The sequence below is a fragment of the Myotis brandtii genome, unplaced genomic scaffold, assembly GCF_000412655.1.
Source record: "Myotis brandtii unplaced genomic scaffold, ASM41265v1 scaffold8, whole genome shotgun sequence".
In the NCBI taxonomy this organism is placed as follows: domain Eukaryota; kingdom Metazoa; phylum Chordata; class Mammalia; order Chiroptera; family Vespertilionidae; genus Myotis; species Myotis brandtii.
In genome coordinates, this window is record NW_005371219.1 from 2342795 (window position 1) to 2365912 (window position 23118).

The window sequence follows — 23118 nt, forward strand, 5'->3', positions numbered from 1 at the left end:
GGACAAAAATTGAAGCAGGATATCTTCATATTTTTAAAAATCTTCCAATGCTCTGGTTTATCTTCAGACCACATAAATCTTTCGCCTTTTAAAAATCTTCCACAAAATTATGTGCTTGTGAATGTTTAGATAAACATGTAGAGAAATATCCGTGCATTCCTGCAAATGCAGAGAATAGGACATTCCAGGTTGATAGGCATGGTTACATCTGGGGCTGGGAATGGAATTTATGAAAGGAAGGTAAAGAGAGACTTGTAATTTTATTTCAGTGTCATCTGTAGTTTTGAACCATATGTTTATATAGTACATGGGCAATTTAAAAAACAGTAACAAGTAAATGACGAAAAAGAACATGTATAAAAAGTTTGAAATATATTGCCAAAGTTTCCATCTAAAAGGTGATTTTTAAAGATGTTAGAATATTTAATAGCTCAGAATATAGAAGGTCCTTCAGTCTATCTTTGAGATGTTAGTCCTGCTTACATTTTCCTGAGAAAGCTTCGTGCTGTAAAGTATATGATTGTCTAACTTTGCTGTACTCCTGAAACCAATAAGCTATCATTTAAAAAGTTTATTTTAATTTTTTTAAAAAGGAAGCTTCCTGCACAAAACACATGACTACCTACACATTGTAAGATTTGATCCTCCTTACACCCTAATGGTGTCCAGTGGGCAAATGTAATGATTTCCTCAGTATCAGTAAGGTGATGATATTGAGGTTCAAGAAGGTTTCTAATAAATTTGCCCTAGTTCATGTAGCTGCAGGTAGTAGACCTGAACATGAACCTATGAGCATGTCATTGAGTACAGATCCAATGTGCTGCACTGGAGTCTATGGACTGAATGTGACCCTACCCCCAAATTCATATGTTAAGTTCTAACCCCCCCACCCCCGCCATGTGACCATATTGGAGATAAGAATTTTAAAGAAGTGATTAAAATTGAATGGAGTCATATTGGTGGAGCCCTGAACCAGTAGACCTGGTATCCTCATAAAAAGAAAAGACACCGGAAATATCTCTCTCTCTCTCTCTCTCTCTCTCTCTCTCTCTGCAATGTGAAGACCCAGTAGAATCTACAAGTCAGTCAGAAGAGAGCTCTCACGAGGAACTGAATCAGCTGATCTTGGATTTTCCAGCCTCTAGAACTATGAGAAAGTGAATTTTTGTTGTTTCAGCTAGACAGAATATGGTGTTTTGCAAATGGCACTGACCAAATTATTTTCCTGAAGGTTCCTGAAGGTCAAAGACATTCCACCATCTTTTTGTCTGATAAAATCTTTCTCATCCTACCTAGGAATATGGTTATCAGCCACCAGTATTTACTATCTGCATAGTTAGTGTACAGAAAAAAATAATGCTGGGGTGAAAAGGAGAGAATGGCACAGGCCTATTAACCAATCTAAGAAAAATACTTTGCCACACAATTCCCAGATGCCTCTGTAAAGGAAACCATTGAGCTTGTTGTTTATAGCAACCTAAGAAGGACATGATCTTTGGATTCAGACAGACATAAACTCCTACTCTGCTACTTATCCCTGTAGAACCTGTTCCTTAACCTAAACCTCAATTCTGTAAGCATTAGAGTTGTGCCTGAGTTTGGCTTGTACCTAATAGAATTGTGGGAATTAAAGGTACCAATACACTTTAAATATTTCCCTCAGCTCCTGGCACATGCTAGGGACCCAATAAAATGTTAAGTCACTGTTCCTTCCCTTCCCTTTCATGCTTCATTCATATATTTTTGCCTTATTTCTTCTCATATCTTGCTTCTATTCCTGCTCTTTTACAGAAAGTTGTTTTCCTTTTCCAAGTATGTTGTATAGAGTTTAGAATCTATAGACAAACTGTTATACTTTATATTTCTATAATGGTTTGAAACTTAATAAAGTGGTGCTATGTACATTAATCTTATTTTTCTAAAAAATGTGTCATTAACCATCAGTCCTCATGGTTAACTTTTCCTTTGATCCTCCAGTTGCCCCTTTGTCACTGAAATTTAGAGTATTAACTCTTAGAGAATCCAAACTTAGTGTCGACATAAAACCCAAGAGATTATGTTTTATGTGCTCACATGTTTCATGCCATCAGCATATTGTAACACTTTTTAAAAAAGTTTAAGTAGATATTGGCTTTTGTTGCCGATATTAAGATTTATTGGTTCAAGAGTTATTGATCATAGGCAAATCTTGGCCATTATTATGCCTTGAGGACAAATAAATCTTTATCAGCTGAACATGAATCAATATAATTATGCTCCACTTATGCACATCTTTTTTCCTAATCATATTGAGTTTTCAACCAAATCATGAAATATGAGAGAAACTACTGAGGGAGGCAGTTGTGAAGAATTGTGCCAAGAACATTTGTGCCAATACTAGATAAAGCTAAGCCTTAGTAGCTCTTGCTGACAGAACTGAGGAAGTCCCAGCAAAATGTAGAAGTTACTCTGACATTCCTCCTAGCAATATTTTTTTCTGATATATCTCCAGGGTCAAGGGAAACAAAAGAAAAAATAAACAAATGGGACAAGCTAAAAATTTTTTGCACAACAAAGGAAATCATCAACAAAATGAAGACAAACTATTGAATGGGAAAAGATATATGCCAATGATATATCCCATAAGAGGTTAATACCCAAAATTTATAAAGAACTTATACACCTCACAACACACACACACACACACACACACACACACACACACACACACACACAAACACACACAAACAATTTAACTAAAAAATGGGCAGGGGACCTGAATGGACACTTCTCCAAAGAGGACATACTGATGGCAAATAGACATACGAAAAGGTGCTCAACATCACTAATCACTAAAGAAGTTCAAATTAAAACCACAATGAGCTATCACCCACACACAAACAATTTAACTAAAAAATGGGCAGGGGGCCTGAATGGACACTTCTCCAAAGAGGACATACTGATGGCAAATAGACATACGAAAAGGTGCTCAACATCACTAATCATTAAAGAAGTTCAAATTAAAACCACAATGAGCTATCACTTCACACGTCAGTATTGCTATCGTCAATAAATCAACAAGCAACAAGTGTTGGCAAGGATGTGGAGAAAAGAGAACCGTCATGCACTGTTAGTGGGAATGCAAATGGGTGCAGCCACTATGGAAAACATAATATGGAGGTTCCTCAAAAAATAAACATAGAACTATCTTATGACCCAGAAATTCCACTTCTGGCTATGTATCCAAAGAAATCCAAAACACTACTTTGAAACGATATATACACCTTTATACTTATTGCAGCATTACTTACAATAGCCAAAATATGAAAGCAACCCAGTGCCCATCAATAGACGAGTGGATAAAAAGGCTATAGTATTTGGCCATAAATATTAATCAGCCATAAAAAATAATTAAATCTTGCCATTTAATTAATTTGGACCTAGAGGTTATTATGCTAAGTGAAATAAGTCGGACAGAGAAAGACGAATACTATATGATTTCACTTATATGTGGAATCTAAAGAACAAGAAAAACAAAACAAAACAGAAACGGACTCATAAATGCAGAGAACAAACTGACAGTTGCCAGATGGGAGAGGGATTGAGGGGCTAAGTGAAAAAGGTGAAGGAATTATTAAGTACAAATTAGTAGTTACAAAATAGTCCTGGAGGTATAAAGTACAGCATAGGGAGTATAGTCAGTAATATTGTAATAACTATGTACAGTGCCAGGTGGGTACTTGAATTATCAGGTGTGGGGATGAATCACTTCCTAAATAATTATATAATTCTGTAATCACTATGCTGTACATCTGAAATAGATATAAAATAATATTGAATGTCAAAAATGTAGAAATTAATTTTTGAAGATACCGATTTAGATATATAAAAATATCATAGGATAGAACAAAAGACTTATACTAGACCTATACTAGAATAGGTAGCTGATAGAGATCTAGAAAAAGAAGGCAGAAAGTTGCATAAACCCAGGGACTCTGAATTTATTTTAAACCTTTCTCAGTGATTCTAATGTGCAGCCTTCAAAGATTGGCTTACTCCTTTATTACATGCAAAGGTATCTATCAACATTTCCTTCTATTTGCATAGACTAATTTCATGTCTTTTTGTTTAAAGCAACCATGTGACCACTGGTGACACTGAAACTTCAAATTCTTCATTATATGACCTTTGGTTCTTGTTTGTGATCTACTGTAGATTTACTCTAAATACCATATTTCTGTTAAGTTTCAGCTTGTTTTTGGTCTTGTGTCTAAACCACCTTTGTATTTTGATTCTCTTGTATTTGTTCATTAATCCTGCCCATCTTTACTTCATTAGTACCCTTACCCTTGACCAGCTTCCTTCTCTATCTCAATCCCAGGCACTGAAATTGGACCAGAGACATAGTCTTATCATACCCCCAAATCCATATACTATTTTACATAAATGTTAACACTATACATATATACTGAGTGGCCAGATTATTATGACCACCTTAAGTTTGTAGGCAAATTAGCTATAATTTCGCGCTGAAGTTTCTAGAGGGCCAGACCATTATAAACAGGGAAGCAGGTTGTTTACCACGACAGTAGAAGTGATTTTTTTCTGAAGATATGGGTAAACAACGCGATTTAACAGCCTTTGAACATGGGAGATTACACACACACACACACACACACACACACACACACACACACTGAGTGGCCAGATTATTATGACCACCTTAAGTTTGTAGGCAAATTAGCTATAATTTCGCGCTGAAGTTTCTAGAGGGCCAGACCATTATAAACAGGGAAGCAGGTTGTTTACCACGACAGTAGAAGTGATTTTTTTCTGAAGATATGGGTAAACAACGCGATTTAACAGCCTTTGAACATGGGAGATTACACACACACACACACACACACACACACACACTGAGTGGCCAGATTATTATGACCACCTTAAGTTTGTAGGCAAATTAGCTATAATTTCGCGCTGAAGTTTCTAGAGGGCCAGACCATTATAAACAGGGAAGCAGGTTGTTTACCACGACAGTAGAAGTGATTTTTTTCTGAAGATATGGGTAAACAACGCGATTTAACAGCCTTTGAACATGGGAGATTACACACACACACACACACACACACACACACACTGAGTGGCCAGATTATTATGACCACCTTAAGTTTGTAGGCAAATTAGCTATAATTTCGCGCTGAAGTTTCTAGAGGGCCAGACCATTATAAACAGGGAAGCAGGTTGTTTACCACGACAGTAGAAGTGATTTTTTTCTGAAGATATGGGTAAACAACGCGATTTAACAGCCTTTGAACATGGGAGATTACACACACACACACACACACACACACACACACTGAGTGGCCAGATTATTATGACCACCAGACGTTTGTAGGCAAATGAGTCGTACACTGCATCGTATGGGATATGGAAGCCGCAGGCCTGTTCGAACACCTTTGCTGTCTGCAGTTACCAAGATCAAACATCTCCAATTCGCACAGGAACACAAGGATTGGAAAGTCGAGCATTGGAAAAAAGTCATGTGGTCCGATGAATCACGTTTCCAGTTGCATCATGCAGATGGCAGAGTGAAAATTTGGTGTATGTATTGAATAGGATTTAAGGTGATTTCTACTTAGTACCAAGCTGCCTGTCACAACACAAGCACAACATTAATTATGTGGGAATGTGATTAATATCCAGCCCAGCCTACAAATCTGAAATCAGATGCAGGAAATCTATTTTCCTTTCTGACCCCACAGTCAAATTTAAGCTGACTCTGTTTTTAGTGACTTTGTATTTTCAGTTGATCCCACAGAAAATTTAAAAACTCACCTAGGCTTGCTGTGATAGTATTGCTGATGGAGAGTAGAAGAGCTACATGTTGTACAAATCCATCTCTCGTCATTTTCTTGCTCATGATCTAGGAAGATGTATCTAAGCAAACTGAAGCTGATCATAGTGAGTGTGATGATTTCACAGGGTGTAATGCCCAGTTCTAGGAATTCAGAGGAAAAAAAAATCAGTCCAGGAAGGATAAAGGAAGAATTAAAATATATGCTTCTTTAATTTTTTTAATAAAAATGTTCTTTCTATGATATTTAGAAATCAAAGCAAAGCACCTCCTGGATGGTAGTCATCCCAGGAATGCAGCTCTTAGCAGCATGTGATTGATTGCCCAAAGTACACAAAATGCTGGGTAATGCTACAGGAGGCCCAAGCATCCCTCACCTGGCATTTGCCCTGTGGCTGCATGAAACAGTTCATCAAGTCAGAGAGCAGCCACAGGGGGTTGTGTAAAGAGCTCCAGGCAGTTTAGGAGGGGGCTTTACACTGGGGTGGCTGGCACCATCAGGACAAAATCCACAGTCAAGTTTACAGTCATATGTAACCATCCATCCTTTACTCCCTCACCTTGTGCATCGCTTTATGGTCTATGAACACTTTTATACTCAAGTCAAATAATCCTCTGAAGAGCTTTATAAGTCTTCACCCCACATTTACAGAGAACACTGAGGTTCCGAGAGGTGACTTGCCTCAGGACCCCAGCTTCTTATCCGTGTAGGGACTGACCTTACAAGTAACTGACTTAAGTTGCCAGCTCTCTCTTCCCTAAAACACAGCTGCCTACTTTTAGGTGTAAAGTTTTTCTCTATATATCCTCCAAATATTTCTGTATAGTTCAACAGCCAAAAGACATTCAGCATCCCTTGTCTAGCTTTATGATGATGGTGGCTAGAGTCTGATGTTCTCTTAGACCTGCCCTGTCTTTTTACCTAATTTCAGGTCTCTCTGCAAAGGAACTTTTATTGTGAGCATTCCACACACAGTGGGCATTTGATATGTACTTCTTCATGATGTCAATATAAAATCCTTGAGGGAGCTATTATTTATAAATATTTTTCTAAACTCCCTCTAGTCATTTAGTGGTGTGTTTATCTATTTGCCAATTTTAATGAGCCCATAATAGTCCATTGCTATGCTTAGAAATGGATGTTAGTCAAGTGGGATGGTAAGAAGAATCTCCCAAACCAGAGATTAGATTTGCAGTGTAGGCCTAGATATACTGTCAATTTGTGTGACTTTTATGTGCCCTTCCAGATGTGATAGAGGGAGGATAACCTGAAGGACACCTGAGGCTCCAAGGAGCATGGTTGTGTGCAAGAGGGAGCACTGATTTATGAGTCAGCAGGCCTGGTGTCCAGGCGTAGCTTTGCAAATACAGTAGTATGGGACTTTGATGAGGTCATTCATTCAGTCTCTAAATTTCCATTCTTCAATCTGAAAAATAAATATTAATGTTACTGTGTGAAAGCAGCCCATGAAGTGCTGTAGAAATTTAAGATAAAGTTGCCATAGTACACAAACTGTATAAAAACCATAATAATGTTTTTCCTTTGCAAATGCTGAATCAGTGTCTTAAAATATGCACTATATAGTTCTAGTCAGTTTTGTTCAGTGGATAGAGCATCAGCCCTCAGACTGAAGGTCTCAGGTTCAATTCTAGTCAAGTATATGTACCTTGCAACCAATCAATGTGTCTCTCTCACATCAATATTTCTCTCTGTGTGTCTCTCCCCCTCCCTTCCACTCTCTCTAAAAATCAATGGAAAAATATCCTTAGGTGAGGATTAAACAAAAAATTTTAAATATGTACCAGGTGAACTTCTTTTAGTCTACTAGACTCATATCATTCTCTTTGGTTGCTATTATAAATCTCAAACAGGAAAACTAGAGAGATGTGATACTTTCCATAACATTTACACATCTTAGGTAGACATATGCTAAAGGCTTAGTTTTCTTTATTTGACTCCACCTGGCTCCTTTCTCACTAACTTGATTGTCCATTTATGTGTCACAGGTAAGCACAGCCTGTGAAATAGTTTAGTTTCAGCATAAAGTCATCAAATGTCCACAGTGCAGTGCCCAGAAATTTGTAACAACATATTATGCTAATATAAAGGAAGTTCAGGGCTTCCTTTGCCATTGTTCATGTTCAAGACTTTGAATTCATATTTCCTCCTCAAAATTCAGACATGGTTAAATAAAAATGATCATTTAAATAGATCTTTGAAACATGTCTCCCTTTTAAAGAGCGAGCAAATACTGCCAAAGCACTTTAGCACAGGGCAGGAGCCACTGCTGTGAAAAAGCTGCACACATCACTGGAAGGCAATACTTGGATGGGGGACAGGAACAAACCAACAATGATGGACCATGATAAGATCATGTCACCGCTGCTTTATAAACAAAAGCTCTTCAACAAAATCAATGTCAGCAAAAGGTTCACTTATTCTTGCTTTACTGAGCATGAAATGGGATTGAAAGATGGTATTAAATGGATTATTAAACTGAAGAAATGATGTCTTGTGATCTTTCACACCAAAGCCCCCACTTGAGACAGGCATTGTCTCAGTGAAAAGCTCTCCAAAGACTCAGGTCCTTTCTATGGAGCCTGAGCCTTTTAAACTTTAGACTGAAAGTTTTATTTCCTGTTTTCTTGCCGGAGCTGTGATCCTTTAGAGGATTACTATTTCTCTTCTGTTGTTTTATGCCTATGTCAACGTGCAGAGAAGGAATGTTGGTGAGAATATATAAATTTCATGCACAGGGAATTCTTGATTTTTTTTATGTACCAGGAAAGGAAAACAAATGTATTTTAAAATATATAAACCAGCCCTACCCAATTTGGCTCAGTGGATAGAGCATTGGTCTGTGGACTGAAGAATCCTGGGTTCATTCCAATTGAGGGCTCAATCCCTAGTAGGTCAGTGATTCTTTCTCATCATTGATGTTTCAATCTCCCTCTCCCTTCCTCTCTGAAATCAATAAAAAAATATTTTTAAAAACCCACAAACCTCCGAACAAAGCCTAAAAGCAGATGGTTTCACTGGAGAATTTTACCAAATATTTAAAGAATTGAAGGATGGAGAGGGCCTAATATATGGTATGGAAGATGGTTTGAATTTGGGTGGTAGGCGCACACTGCAATACACAGATCTTGTATCACAGAAATGAACACTTGAAACCTATATGGACATATTAGCCAATGTCACCCAATACATTTAATAAAAAAAAATTTTAATAAAATTAAAAAACAAACAAAAATAGAATTAACACCGAACTTCCTCAAACTCTCCCAAAACAGTTAAGTGGAGGGAATACTCCCAAACTCATTCTCTGAGGCCAGCATTATCCTGATACCAAAGCCAGACAAAGACACTACAAGAAAACCATAGGCCAATATCCCTGAAGAACGCTGATGCCAAAATCCTCAACAACATACTTGCCATCAAAATCAGCAACATCTTAAAACGCTTAGCGTCATTCCCAGTCATTCTGCTGTTAGGGTCAATTTGCATATTACCCTTTTATTATATAGGATAGAGGCCTGGTGCATGGGTGGGGACCAGCTGGTTTGCCCTAAAGGATGTCCTGGATCAGGATAGGGGTCCTGCTGGGGTGCCTGGCCAGCCTGGGTGAGGGGCGGATGACTGTTTGCAGGCTGGTGAAGACCCCCAGTGGGGACCCTCACCCCATAGGGGTGTGGCCAGCCTGGGTGAGGGGCTGAGGGCTGTTTGCAGGCTGGCCATGCCCCCAGTGACCCAAGCTCCCAGCCTCTCCTTTTTTTCTTTTTCTTTTTTTTCTGTTATTTATTTATCTTCTATAATGGAAACTTTGTAGCCTTGAGTGGAGCCGAGGGCCAGCCAGGGAAGGTGGGAAGCTTGGCTTCCTCCATCGCCAGGGACAACCCAAGCCACCTGCTCACTCCAGCTCCATGGCCACCACCATCTTAGTTGGGTTAATTTGCATACTTGCTCCTGATTGGCTGGTGGGGCGTGGCTGGTGGGCATGGCTTGAACATAGCAGAGGGATAGTTAATTTGCATGTTTCTCTTTTATTGTATATTTTAAATTTTTAGCATTTTTTCTAATTATTTTTTAAATTTCTACAGGTCCCAGATTAAATATACTCAATGTATTTAAAATTTTGCTTGGTTTTAGCTTTTGAAAACAGGTTACACAACAAACTATCATTTATTAAAAATCCAAAGAACTACAAATTACCATTATTTCAAATAATCAAATTACCATTATTTCCCTTCTTATACAAATGAAAATTGACATGCTTATATAATTAAGACCCAGGAACAGAATGATATTAGTGGCAAATATATACTTTACTGTACTGTTTCTGAAAGTGATAATTATTTTAATATGATTATTCCACTAACCAAAAAATTTCAACTCCAAAGAGTCATTTTTTTAAACCCTCACCTGAGGATATGTATATATACATATATCTTATATATACATATCATATATATACATATATATACATATATATGTGTATGTATATATGTGTGTATATATATATACATATATATATATTGATTTGAGAGAGAAAGGAAAAGAGAGAGAGAGAGATGTGAGAGAGAAACATTAAAACATTGATCGGTTGCCTCCCGTATGTGCCCAGACCAGGAATCAAACCTACTTTGGTGCACCAGAAGATACTCCAACCAACTGAGCCACACCAGCCAGGGCTACAGTCATTTTTGTTTAATCTGCTTCTCTTGAGAGGAGGTGGGGACCTGGGTACACTTTTGATATATTACTAATTATATTCTGATAATTTATTAAAAGGAGAGAGAATAATTTGGGAAGCATTGGCAACCTGCATGAATAGAATTGATGACGGTGGAAAAACCATATTATGAATGGCCTTGGAAGTGGAATATATTTGAATGGGATTAAAGATATTTATCAGCAGTGAGGGTGACAGTTCACAGTGTGATTTGTTTGGTCATTCAGCTATGTGAATGTGATGAAACTCCTCTAACTCTACTCCGCTGCTAACCTCAGCATTCACAGTTTAAATGCCCAGAATCTGTAAGATTATCATTAAAAACTAACTTCAGGAAAAAAATCAAAAACAATGTCAGCAGACAAGCAAAGTTCTATATCAAATTTGAGAAATTATGCAGGGTTTGGCACTTTCTGACATGCATTTTCAGATTCATTCTCCCTATATATCTATATATATATCTATATATATGTCTATATATATAGATATATGTATATATGTGTATATATATATAGCATGAAAATTTATGCACTGGAGGGGGGGGGTCGCTCAGCCCAGCCTGCCCCCTCTCATAGTCCAGGAGCCCTCAGGGGCAGGAGGCGACCTAGCAATCAGGGGAAGGCAACACCCCATCACACCTCTGCTGCTGCCACTGCCAGCAGCACAAGCCTCAACTGGCCCTGGTTACCTGAGCCTCGGGCAGCCCTGGGCGGCTGGGCAACCACCATCTGAGGCTTGCCTGCACCTTGGGCCAGCCCTGGGCAGCTGGGGGGCTGAGGGGACTGGTGGACTCCGGAGGCAGGGCTGAAGGGACTGGGCGCTGCCATCTTGTGGCTGTGGGCATGGTAGTGAATTAGCATATTTCCTCCTATTGGCTGTGGGCGCCACCATCTTTGAGGGCATGGCAGTGAATTAGCATATTCCCTCCTTATTGACTGTGGGCACCACCATCTTTGAGAGTAAGACAGTCAATTAGCATATTCCCTTCTTATTGGCTGTGGGCGCTGTCATCTTTGAGGGCGGGCAGTCAATTAGCATATTCCCTCTTTATTGGCTGTGGGTGCTGCCATCTTTAAGGGTGGGGCAGTCAATTAGCATATTCCCTCCTCATTGGCTGTGGGTGCCACCATCTTTGTGATGGTGTGATGGTCAGTAGCATATTCCCTCTTTATTAGATAGGATTCTTATTTGAGGAGAACCCTAAAAAGTTTAGCAATGTTTCAATGTTTTTAAGGTAGTATGCATCATTAACCCCTTCTCATATGTAATATATGTATATTTCATATAACAAAACCTTAAAAGATGTTAAATCTATAAAAGTAAACATAGAGCAGGAAGTGAGTGATCTAGTTCCTTTGGTTATTTATTGCTGATTAATACAACCTCAAAACTATGTGGCTAAAATAATATTATCTCATATGGTCCTGGGGTTGTGGGGGTTTTGCTAGGGGTCTGTCATGCAGTTGCATTCAGACAGTACCTAGGATTATAGTCACCTCAAAGGACTTCTCACTCATATGTCTAGCAATTGATACTGGCTGTCTGCTGGTCTCTTACCTGAGGCTTTCAACCAAACATGTACAGGTGCCCTCTTCTTTTTCATAGCATAGCAGCTGGGTTCCCAGAGCAAGCATCTCAAGAGAGACCAGGTTAAAGTTCTTTCTTCTATAACCTTGTCTTAGAAATGACATCACTTCCTCTCTAGTCTCATGCTGTCCCAAATTTAAAGGGCACATAAACCCTGCTTCTTCTTTTTTTTAATATATTTTATTGATTTTTTTTAAAGAGAGGAAGGGAGAGCGACAGAGAGCCAGAAACATCAATGAGAGAGAAGCATCGATCAGCCGCCTCCTGCACATCTCCTACTGAGGATGTGCCTGCAACCACGGCAAGTGCCCCTGACCGGAATCGAACCTGGGACCCTTCAGTCCTCAGGCTGACGCTCTATCCACTGAGCCAAACCGGTTAGGGCTAAACCCTGCTTCTTGATGGGAGGCATGTAGATATCAAATTGTAAGAAGAATATGTAGGATGAAAGACCTTGTTATGGCCATCTTGGAAGATAGTGTCTGCTGCAGTTCTCTCCCTGATCAAAATAATTCACATCCCTTCCACACGCAAAACATATTTATCCCCTCCCCTCAAGAACCCAAGTCTCAACCCACTGTGGCACCAGGTCTAGGAATCACCATCCAAATCATGTCTGAGTGCAGATGTGTCTTGAGGGTAGTATTCCTTGCATGCAGGGCCTTAAGTACCATTCCTCTCTAAAGTTGTCTGCCCTCCCTCTTCTCTATACACCCAACCTATTGTGGGGAAACAGGCCAAGATCACCTCTATGCTGACATTCAAAATGGTAGAAAACTTGAGACACAGAGCAGTCACTGGTTCATAGCCTTTCTGAAATCCAGCTGAGTATATCTTTGCCAGTTCCTGGTTGAGGGTTCAGTCCTACTGCCCGGTTTTTCTGCACCATGCTTCTTGGCACTTCCTCTCTGTGTTTTTCTGCTCTCTAAGTCATGCATTCTATGGTAAGTTTATGGCTGAATAGCTTTTTATTCTGCTTCCTGTCTATAACACATTGGGTGTCCAAAAGCTTCTCTGTTCCTTTTGGTGAAGTTGGTGGTGCTTCTGCTAGAAAAAAAAAATCTTAAAAACTCTGAAATTTTGTCTATTCATTGACAACCCACTCATTAGAAAAGGCTGTACTATCTATAAATCTGATATAAGCCCCGATCCTTAACATGTTGAGGGACACTCTGTCTGTTTGCCTTAGATCTTTTTAAGGTCTTAAGAAAGCATTTTATAGTCACACCATTGGCTGTATCCTTACACCACTTTTTCCTGAAACTTATTATCACTCTCTACCCTGGATTTGATCTCTTATATGTCATATGTTAATTTTGGTATTGTTACCTAGAGAGGTGAATGACAAAGATTATTATTTTAAGCCTAAAAAATCCTGGCTCCCTTAAATTTAACAGTTCTTTCTTTAGCTTAGTTCTTTTCTTTCAAATTTTTATCATAAGCTGTAAGAGGAAGCCAGGTGGCCATTTCAGTCTTTTGCCTGGGAATCTTCTTACTTGGATGTCTTAACAGTTGTGCTGGCTGGCTGCTAGAACCTCAGCTGAGGCTGTTGGCTGGAACAACTACATGGGCCAGGGCTTTCTCACAGTGTAGCAGCTGGGTTCCAAGGGCAAGTACTCCAAGAGAGGCCAGGTGAAAGCTACATCACCTTTTATAACCTAGTATCAGAAGTTGTATAGTGTCTCTTCCTCTGTAGTCATGGCACACTGAGATTCAGGGGCTGGGAGCACAGATCCAACTCAGTGAGAGGAGCAGCAATGTCACCTTGTAAGGAAAGCATGTGGAATAGAAAATCTGGTTGCAGCTGCCTTGGAAAATTTAATCTACCACACTAGGGATATCTAAAAAAAGAAAAACACACCAGCCATAAAAATTCTTGAGTTCAGACTACCAATTCACTCTAAGAAGTTATGACTACCTATAATCACTTATCAATTTATTGATGGAGTTCAAAATAAAAATAATACTTTTCTTGATTTTTACCCTATAGTACCAAGCTCTAGATTAAATAGTTTATGTTAAAATATCAGAATTATCAGAACAAACTGGATGAACTAAATCAGTTTATTTTTCTTTTTTCATTTTAAGGTCTGAAAAGTATATTGATTGTATAAATTGAAGGAAACCTTATCATGTGGGTGGTTTGGAAAGCAGGCAGTGGAGAAGTTTTCTCAACACAATTGTATTCTTTTTTTCCTTACTCAGATCACCTGTGATGAACCCAACCCATATTGAAGGAAACCCCAACCTCTTGTATTTAAATCCTGTTGTGTCCTTGATATCAAATCTCAATCATAATGTCACAGTCAATATGTATACTTTAAGTGTTTATAATTTTCAAATATTAAAATTTATTGAAGCCTAGTCTAGTAGATCAGTCATAAAAGAGAAAACTCCTGTGGTGGACACCTTCTCTGTGAGTTATCAGACATGTCCAGAGGCCCACTAACTTCGGAAGGCATGGGAACATTCAGAGTGTTCTGCATTAATTCTCCCACACGTAAAGACTACAGTCACCATGATTATTCCATTTCTGTCAAGACCTTTTGAAGGAAAGCACTCCCTTGAAATAAGTTCCAAGGCTAAAACTATATTAACTTCCACCAACATTTCTTAAATCTTGATTCTGCCCTAGGCACTTAAATCTTCATCACTGGTTTTCACCCCCACCCAAGCTGCAAGGGACACAAAAGATGGAGAGCCTTGGCCCTCAGAGAATTTACAACCTAGAGAAGGATGTGAGTATAACGAGGAAAGGGGAAGATGTAAAACATAGTATACATAACTATTAAGTAAGTGAGCATTGGATGTGGAATCAGAAAATCCCTGTTTTAGCCAAAGCTTGCCATTAAGTAATATGTAATTTTAGGCAAGCCACTAAAACCCCTTTACTCTACGTTGCTTCATTTAATAAATACTAACTTCCTTCCTCACAGTGATTGTGATATCTTTCTCATATATATTTTTGTTAAAAATAAATGAGCTGGTTCATTTAAAATGCTTACTATAGCTCCTGGTACATAGTAAGCACTCAATAAATGTTCATTTCATTATGATCTAGTAGTGGTGTTGGTAGAAGATGTGAGAATGCTTTGTAAACTGTGGAGTCTAATATCAACATAATGTATTTCCATTCATAAAGACAGAATATGTAGCATCCTATTGAAACCTATAATTCTTCCAGCTCCCCAAACACTACCTTTTTGCTGTTTCTGGAGACTCTGTGGGTTTCCCTGCTCCACCCCAGCCCCCACTTTCTTCACCATTCAGAGCCCAGTTCAAACACCATCTCAACTCTAAATTAGCCCAACCCCATGAGGTCAAATATGCAGCCCCAGACCACATTCCCTTCACACTTCATCCACACCACGATTCTAGATTCTAGGGTGCTTCTGTCTTACCTCTGTCTGTAGCCCAGTGCCTAGAATAATAGCTAGTGTGTGATGGATGCTGATTGCATCCAGTGTTAGCACAGTAGAAGTAATAATGAGAATCAAAGGAGGATATGTGACACACATTATAAACAGAGCCCTGACCTTGAACCAGATTGCATTTGCAGCTTTGGCTTTTCCAGACTTGCTGTTTGACATTGGGCACTTGACCAGCAAAATAGCTCATGACAGCCAAAAATAATTGCAATGTGCTACCAAGTTTTCATAACTCTATTAGTAGGATATCATTTTCTCCACTTTACAGGTGAGGAAACCCACAGTTAGAGAGCTTAAGCACTTGCTTTAGAATCACGTAGCTTATATGTGCTACGGCCAGGTCTACTCACCTGAAGATTCCAAGTTCATAGCTTCAGTACTACACAGTGGCTTATTAGGACAGATATCTTGGTTCTTTCAGGCTCTGAATTCTAGAACATTCTGATACATTTCCTCTGCTCTCCCTTCTAGCCTCTGCTTATCACAGGAGAGACTTTCTAAATCTACTCCATCCCATTATTTAATGTTACTCAAGCCTAGATTATTCACTCAGTAGACGTCAAGGCCATTATCCCACCTCTTAGTTTTCTCCCCAAAATGTAGTTGCCAGGGCTAATGGAAGCCATAGTTTAACAGCTTTCGAGTGGACAAGAGTCCGAGAAGACCATGCAAAAACCACAACCCCCATACTTTTCTCTTTGTTTTTCTTTTGGACTCTTGTCCCAAGGAAATCTATTAGGCAGTAAACAGCTTTATGGTGAACAATGTAAAACAAATTCTAGATATTTTTGTTACAAAATAAACTAGACCATGGTGTTTAAACCTTGGCACTGTTGACATTAGGGGCTGGAACATGCTTTGTTGTGGGGCTGTCCTGGGCACTGTAGGATGTTTGGCACCATCCCTGGTCTCTACCTACTAGATACCATAGCACCACAATGTCCCCAGACATTACCAAATGCCCCATGGGGTAAAATCCCCACCCCTACCCTCCATTTGAGAACCTTTGAACTAGATGCCTGGTTTTGGTGCACTAAATTTCACTCATTACATTTCAGAATACAGTTCTGAATCAAAGACATTTTTACCTAATAAAGTTAGAAAGTAAGACATCAATTGGGGAAGACTAGTCTCCTTAGGTGAGCACTCCTCGGTCCCTCAAGCTCACCCCAACTGGTGGTGACACCTCCAGGGCTTTGTCAGGACTGTGATACATGATCATTAAAAAGCCGGAGCAGCAAAGCAATGTTATCGTTTTGTTACCCCAAAGTGTCCCTGAAATTCAAAGCTCCATGTTTATCAAGATGTATTCCCCTGTCACCATGACTACCTGTGTTGCCTTGGACTACAAAGAAAAGACAAAATGATTGAGTGGAATTTTTTTCTGTCCATGTATTGTACCTGAGTTCTGTCTTAGTCTGCTTCCTAAATAGAATAATCAATGCCATTATCTCTTCCTCCCTCATCTAAATCACATCAGGACGCTGCAGTAGATCGATAGTTACAACAAAGAAGGCCGAGGCTTTCATTCCAGGGGGACTCATTACTCTGCCGCCCAGGATCTGGGTATGGATCCCACGAAAGGTTATCTACTCTTCTGTAAGAGTTAACAACAGCTGTCAGTTATGAATACTGAGCCTCCACCACACCGTAACTGGCCGTGTGTATGCAGAGAACATGACTTCTTTCCTCCTTTCTTGACTTCCTCTTTCTCTTCTTGTTATTTAGAATTGACTTCCTTAGCAACATCAAATGTTTGGGAATTCATTGAGATTCTAAGCCAGTACAGGCTGCACATAAGCAAGCTCACATCTGCTGCAGTATTACAAAAACTAATTAAAATAAATTCAGATCTTAAATTAGTCCTTTCTGTCACATTTATTGCCTAAGCCACTGGGTGATAAAATATATAATTTGGTTAAGCTGAAGAGAAAAGTGACTTTATGTTTGTACTTCCTGACCAGCCCCCAAAAGAGGGTAAAATATGAGAATGGTTATGCACCCACTTACCAATGTTTCCAATGGCAGTGGTTTCCCTGATGGTTCTTCTTAACTGTGGGGCCATCCTATGTGATCACTGGCCTGTCTGCAGTGTGAGCTAAGACAAGGTCATGGGCGAATCATTGAGCAAATCCTTTTTAGTGGGAAGCTGGTCACTACTGTCTTCAGGTCCTCTTGCCACTTAAGATTCTGCATTGACCATTGTTTAGACCTAAGACCAAGCAGAGGGACCTTTTGTCCAGAAAGATCTGTAAGTCGGGGAAGACCAACATTTTGTTTACTTGTTCCCAGTTGTTCAAAGCCTTTAATGGATTTTTTTTTGCAGCCTGCCATTGTGATGTTTTAGTAATTTAGCTCTACAGCTGGAATTGAATACAGCTCCACCTTCCTTACGTATCCCTTTGTGTTAAAGTCAGTTTCCCATAGACTTCAAAGACCTAAACTTTGTTTTTCCAAAGACTTATTTTTTGTCCAAAAAGCCTGTATTGGAAGTCTGCTGTATGCATACTGCTCACATTCTGAGCCAAGTGTATTGATTGTTTTTATGGGCTTATTTTAAAGAAAAATATAGCAAAGAACAGAAGTGCCATGAAATTTTCACACTTACACACAATTCTCCAGATAGTTCCTTTTTCATACTGGCCCGCAGATTTCTCTGACAGGTTCTGAAATACCCTGGTAACTGCCGCCAGGGAGCAGGGTCGTTCAGTCTTTTGGAAGTTGTGTTGTGTTACTGGTTGTCACTGGCTGCGGGGCCTCTGGGGAACTCTCCTCTGGCACCTCAGGAAGACAGAGCAGTGGGGCTGGAGCCGGCGCAGCTTCCAACCCCCCAGAGATCAGAGGGTCTGTAGGTTACTGCCACCCTAGTGCCTTGGACGTGGGCCTGGAACGCTCTCGATCGCTGGAACTTCAAATTGTTTGAGACCCTTGAGTAGACACCTCCATTTCCAGGTGTCTGGGGTGGTGGCAAACTTTTTTCACTAGAATTCAGGCTATTAAGAGAACATTTTAAGTTGTGGAATTTTCTCTTAAAACTTTGCCTCTTACAAATTATATTTAAAAGAAAGTAACATTTTCTCTTACAGTATTGAGGCCATGCATATTGGACTTCATACATGAGAATAGTTTTTATTGGCAATAATTGACATTGTCAATTCTGTTTACTATTTGACCTTAATTGTTCAACAGGAATTTTGTTATATTTTTATGCCCCTCACCCCCATACCATTGCTATTTTTACTATATGTGTTTAAAGTTTGAAGACACAACTTTGCGCTACAGTGTTTTCGTTTGTGATTCAACCCAGCTTCCATCCCATCTCCTTAGATATACAGAGTAATAATAGTAAGCTTCCCATGTGCCTTCTTTTTTAAAAAAAATATGTTTTTATTGATTTCAGAGAGAAAGGGAGAGGGAGAGAGAGAAACATCAATGATGAGAGGAGCATCCATTAGCTGCCTTCTGCATGCCCACTGCTGGGGATCGAGCCCACAACCCAGGCTTGTGCCCTGACCGGGAATCCAACCTTGACTGCCTGATTCATGGGTTGACCCTCAACCACTGAGCCACACCGGCTGGGCTCCACGTGCCTTCTTATCTGTTTCCTATGATGTCCAACTCTGAGGACCATCTGTGCTTTCTCCCTGTCAGCTGCCCATCTCTGGTGTTCAAGGCATTAGGCACCCTCACCTTCATTTCTTTGCAGATATAAAGTATTTTCATTAGATGTTATTCTATAGATCCCTCCAAGGTCTTTTCTAATTAATCACCTGACACCTGCCTTAGTATTAAAAGATGCTATCTGCCTTCCTATGGCCAGAAAGTAAATCAGTGGGGGAAAGGCTTGCTTTTTTAGGTATTCATTTGAGTCCTATCTCAGCATTTTATTTCAAGAATGATGTACTATATCCATTTTAATTTCTTGTGTTGTTTTCTACTTGGGACTTATTCTTCTTAAGTCACAGTTAGAGGAAATAATTTGTGTCTGTGTACATGTGCGTTTACATCAATACATATTACATAGGTATTAAATAGTGCATTTAGAAGCATTTTGGAATAAGAATATGTTATGTTCCCCGTTGTTCTGTTTTCTCTTGCTTTAACATAACAACCTGAGGGGAACTGTTGGAGACCCCATCATGGCCTTTTTTTAGAAGTTCTTAATTAGAGTTAATTTTTGAAAATTAAAAGCTGTCAACATTATTTACATAGAAAATGTCCAAGAAGCTGGAAGACTGAGAAAAAAATTGTGGTTTTATAAAAACAACTGGATTGAACTGGCCAAAAGAGATGTCCACCACCATTTCCCTCCCCCCACCCCCACCCCCGGCGGGGAGTTGAAGGATTCTGGGGTGGAGTCTTTTCTTTTCCTTTTTGTTACAGAATTCCAGTGTGAATTATTGGCTGTGTGCCCTTTCCCCAGCCCAATCCTAATTAGAGACCGGTTCATAAATTGGGACCTGCTGCCCGCAGCTTTTTGACCTTTGTTCCCTGATTGTCTCCCATTAATCCCCTTGCCCTCCGGTGTTGGAAACCTAAACTTTAGGAATTCACTGATTCTGGTTCAATTTGTGGACCTGCTGAGCATGCTTGAGCCCTTTAGGAGGTTTCCCTGAACTAATAACCATCTGTCACTGCCCATTTTTTACTGCTGCAGCTTGTACTGCTGGAGACCCAGGCAGGGCCCTAAGCAAACTGCTGGTGTCTTGAAATCAAAGAGCGATCGTTAAGTAACATACCCTCAACATCTTCACCATATAAAACTTCGAAGTTACATTAGGTGTAGCCCTTTAACCTTTGCCATATCGAAGAGGTAATGGCATCAGAATTTGGCTTCCATCCCTCAAGGACCAATAAAACACCGCGCGGATGCCAGGTAATAGATCACAGCCTTACAATGTGTACTCCTGGTTTCCTACCTCTATGACTTTCAAAACAAGGCAGCTGGTAAATTATACCACATCATGGGTGATCTGCGTCTGCACCTCACCTCTTCATGTTCCTCCAGCAGCACCTGGCACCACTCAGCCAGCCCAGGCCATTGAACTTGCTGTCCCAGCTGCCTTGGGCTGGTGACCTTTATCCTGAGCTCTCAGGAAGCACTAAGGGCCAGAGCCCACTGCTTCATGGTATCAGAGTTTATGAAAGACAAAAACAAAAAGCAAACATACAACAGGAAACCCTATTGCATGCAATGTTCTTAGGAAAAATTAAATAATTCAAGTCTTTTTATTTATTTTTTATTTTTTTAAATATATTTTATTGATTTTTTTACAGAGAGGAAGGGAGAGGGATAGAGAGTTAGAAACATCGATCACAGCTGCCTTCTGCACACTCCCTACTGTGTAGGTGCCGAAATTGAACCTGAGACCCTTGAGTCCGCAGGCCGACGCTCTATCCACTGAGCTAAACCAGTTAGGGCTCAAGTCTTTTTAAGTAGAGAGGTTTGGCAAAGTTTGGGAGCACATTAACTGCTGAAAGGTCACGTGTTCAATACGGCTCTCACTCCTCATAGCCCCAGGGCAAATATCTGATGGCATTTAGAAACAGCAAAAAATCCTATTATCATAAATATTACTGCATGCTATTCATCTCCCTTCCTTCCTTCTGTCCTTCCTTTTCTACTTTTTCTTTTGTCTGTCCTTTTTCTCTTTCCTCTTATGTCCTCCATCCTTAATTGTTTCTCTCTTTGGACGGTATGCAATTTCTCTCCCCCACCTCTCAAAGACAAGTTTCTAGAAAGAGTAATCTATACAAGGTGGGGGGAAAGTAGGTTTACAGTTGTAATACAAATAAATAAGACAATAACTAATGAATAATAATATAAGAATAAACTTTGTGTTTCACGTTCTCACAACTATAGACCTAATTTTGCCCCTGCCTGCATATTGCTGTTTTCATTTTTCTCACCTCCCATTCACTGTTGAATCCACAGAAATCTGGTGTACATTTTTAACAACCTGTTAAAAATTCTTTCACCACAGTCACAAATGGTATCGCTCCTCATTGAGAAATCCAGTAGATGGTTCTGATTTCGTATAGTATTGGTTTCTTCTGCATTGTTGGGACTTATAGGGTAATTCCTCCATTGTAAACCTCTCTATTTTATTAAAGGTCAGTGCAGCAATTGTCCTTACAGCTCACTAACCGCTCCTCGTCTGCTTCCTTCATGGGCTCTGCCCATCTGTCAGGTTAAAAAGGAGCCCTGTGCTAGTCCCATGGAAACATGACTGAGTGCAGTCGTGAGCGCTGCAAGGCATGCGCATGAGCAACATTAAACAGCAGTGAGAGAGCAAGCTCCAGACAGCTCGGGACACCACCTGTGGCTCAGAGAAGGAACGATGAGGAGCATGAGTTGGAGTGTTTCTGGAAGCATCGTGGCCGTACAGGTGATGTGTGGCATTGGAGGCTTTCAGAAGGCATCTGGGTCTTAGCACTAATGGTCCTGGGGCCCTGGGCAAGTTACTTGAGTGCAATGAGTGGGACTAGTAATACCTACCCCATAGGATTGGCCAGAGAATTATGCAAAAACCATTTAAGTGGGTTTTTGTTGTTGTTGGTATGTAGTATGTGCTTCGTGAATAATTGTTCATTTTGCTTATTTCATAGAGAAGGGGAGTCTTGAGAGACCTATAAAAAATGAAGTAGCATTTGGTAGGCAGAAAGAGGAAAGAGAACTGCAGTATAAGACAAGGACTAGAGAAGAGCATTACTTATAATGTGCTTGTGTGAGTGCATCGCACCCTAGAGGGGAAAATGTGTGGTAACTAAAGGGGGAAATTTTTGAACAGGTAGAGTGTGGCCATAAAATTACTGTAGGACAAAGATAAATGGTTTGACTCATTTGTTTTATGTACATAGATTAAATGTATTTTATTATATATGTCATATATATTCCAACTTTGATTATTTTATTGCAGATATTGTTTCAATATATCTTAGTTCACTTCTGTGAATGAAGTGTTGGGACATATAGTCTGAACTTCAGAGGTGAAAAGGGCTATGGAAAAAAAATAGAGAGTGCTGCGTTGAGGATGACAAGAAGGTGCAATTTTAAATAAGGTGTTCAGGAAAGGCCCCTCTGAGGAGGTGACATTGGACAAAGACTGGAGCTGGATATCGGTGGGAAAGATTTTCCAGGAAGAGGGAATAGCCATTGCAAAGTCCCTGAAACAGGAGGCATCCTAGCAACACCCCATTAAGATACAGAATTAAACAACATTCTTATGGTACTTCAGTTGTACCTCCTGCGATGGCTGCAGTGTAAAGCTCTGTGCATTAGGCCCCATTCTTTATCCCTTTTCCTTCAAAAATTATGGTCATTTCAATTGAGTACCCACCCTGCAATGGATGCTTGTGAAATCTTATGCTGTGATAAGTACAAAAATGTAGGCTTATAACTCAGTTGAGGCTGTAACTAATTTCAGCCTCATTCAGCAGTTAGGCAGCCTGAATCTTCTTGTTAATATACAGGGAGTGGTTGCTGATAATAGACACATTATCATAAGCCAAAGGCATCTTGGCAGTGCGCACTGAG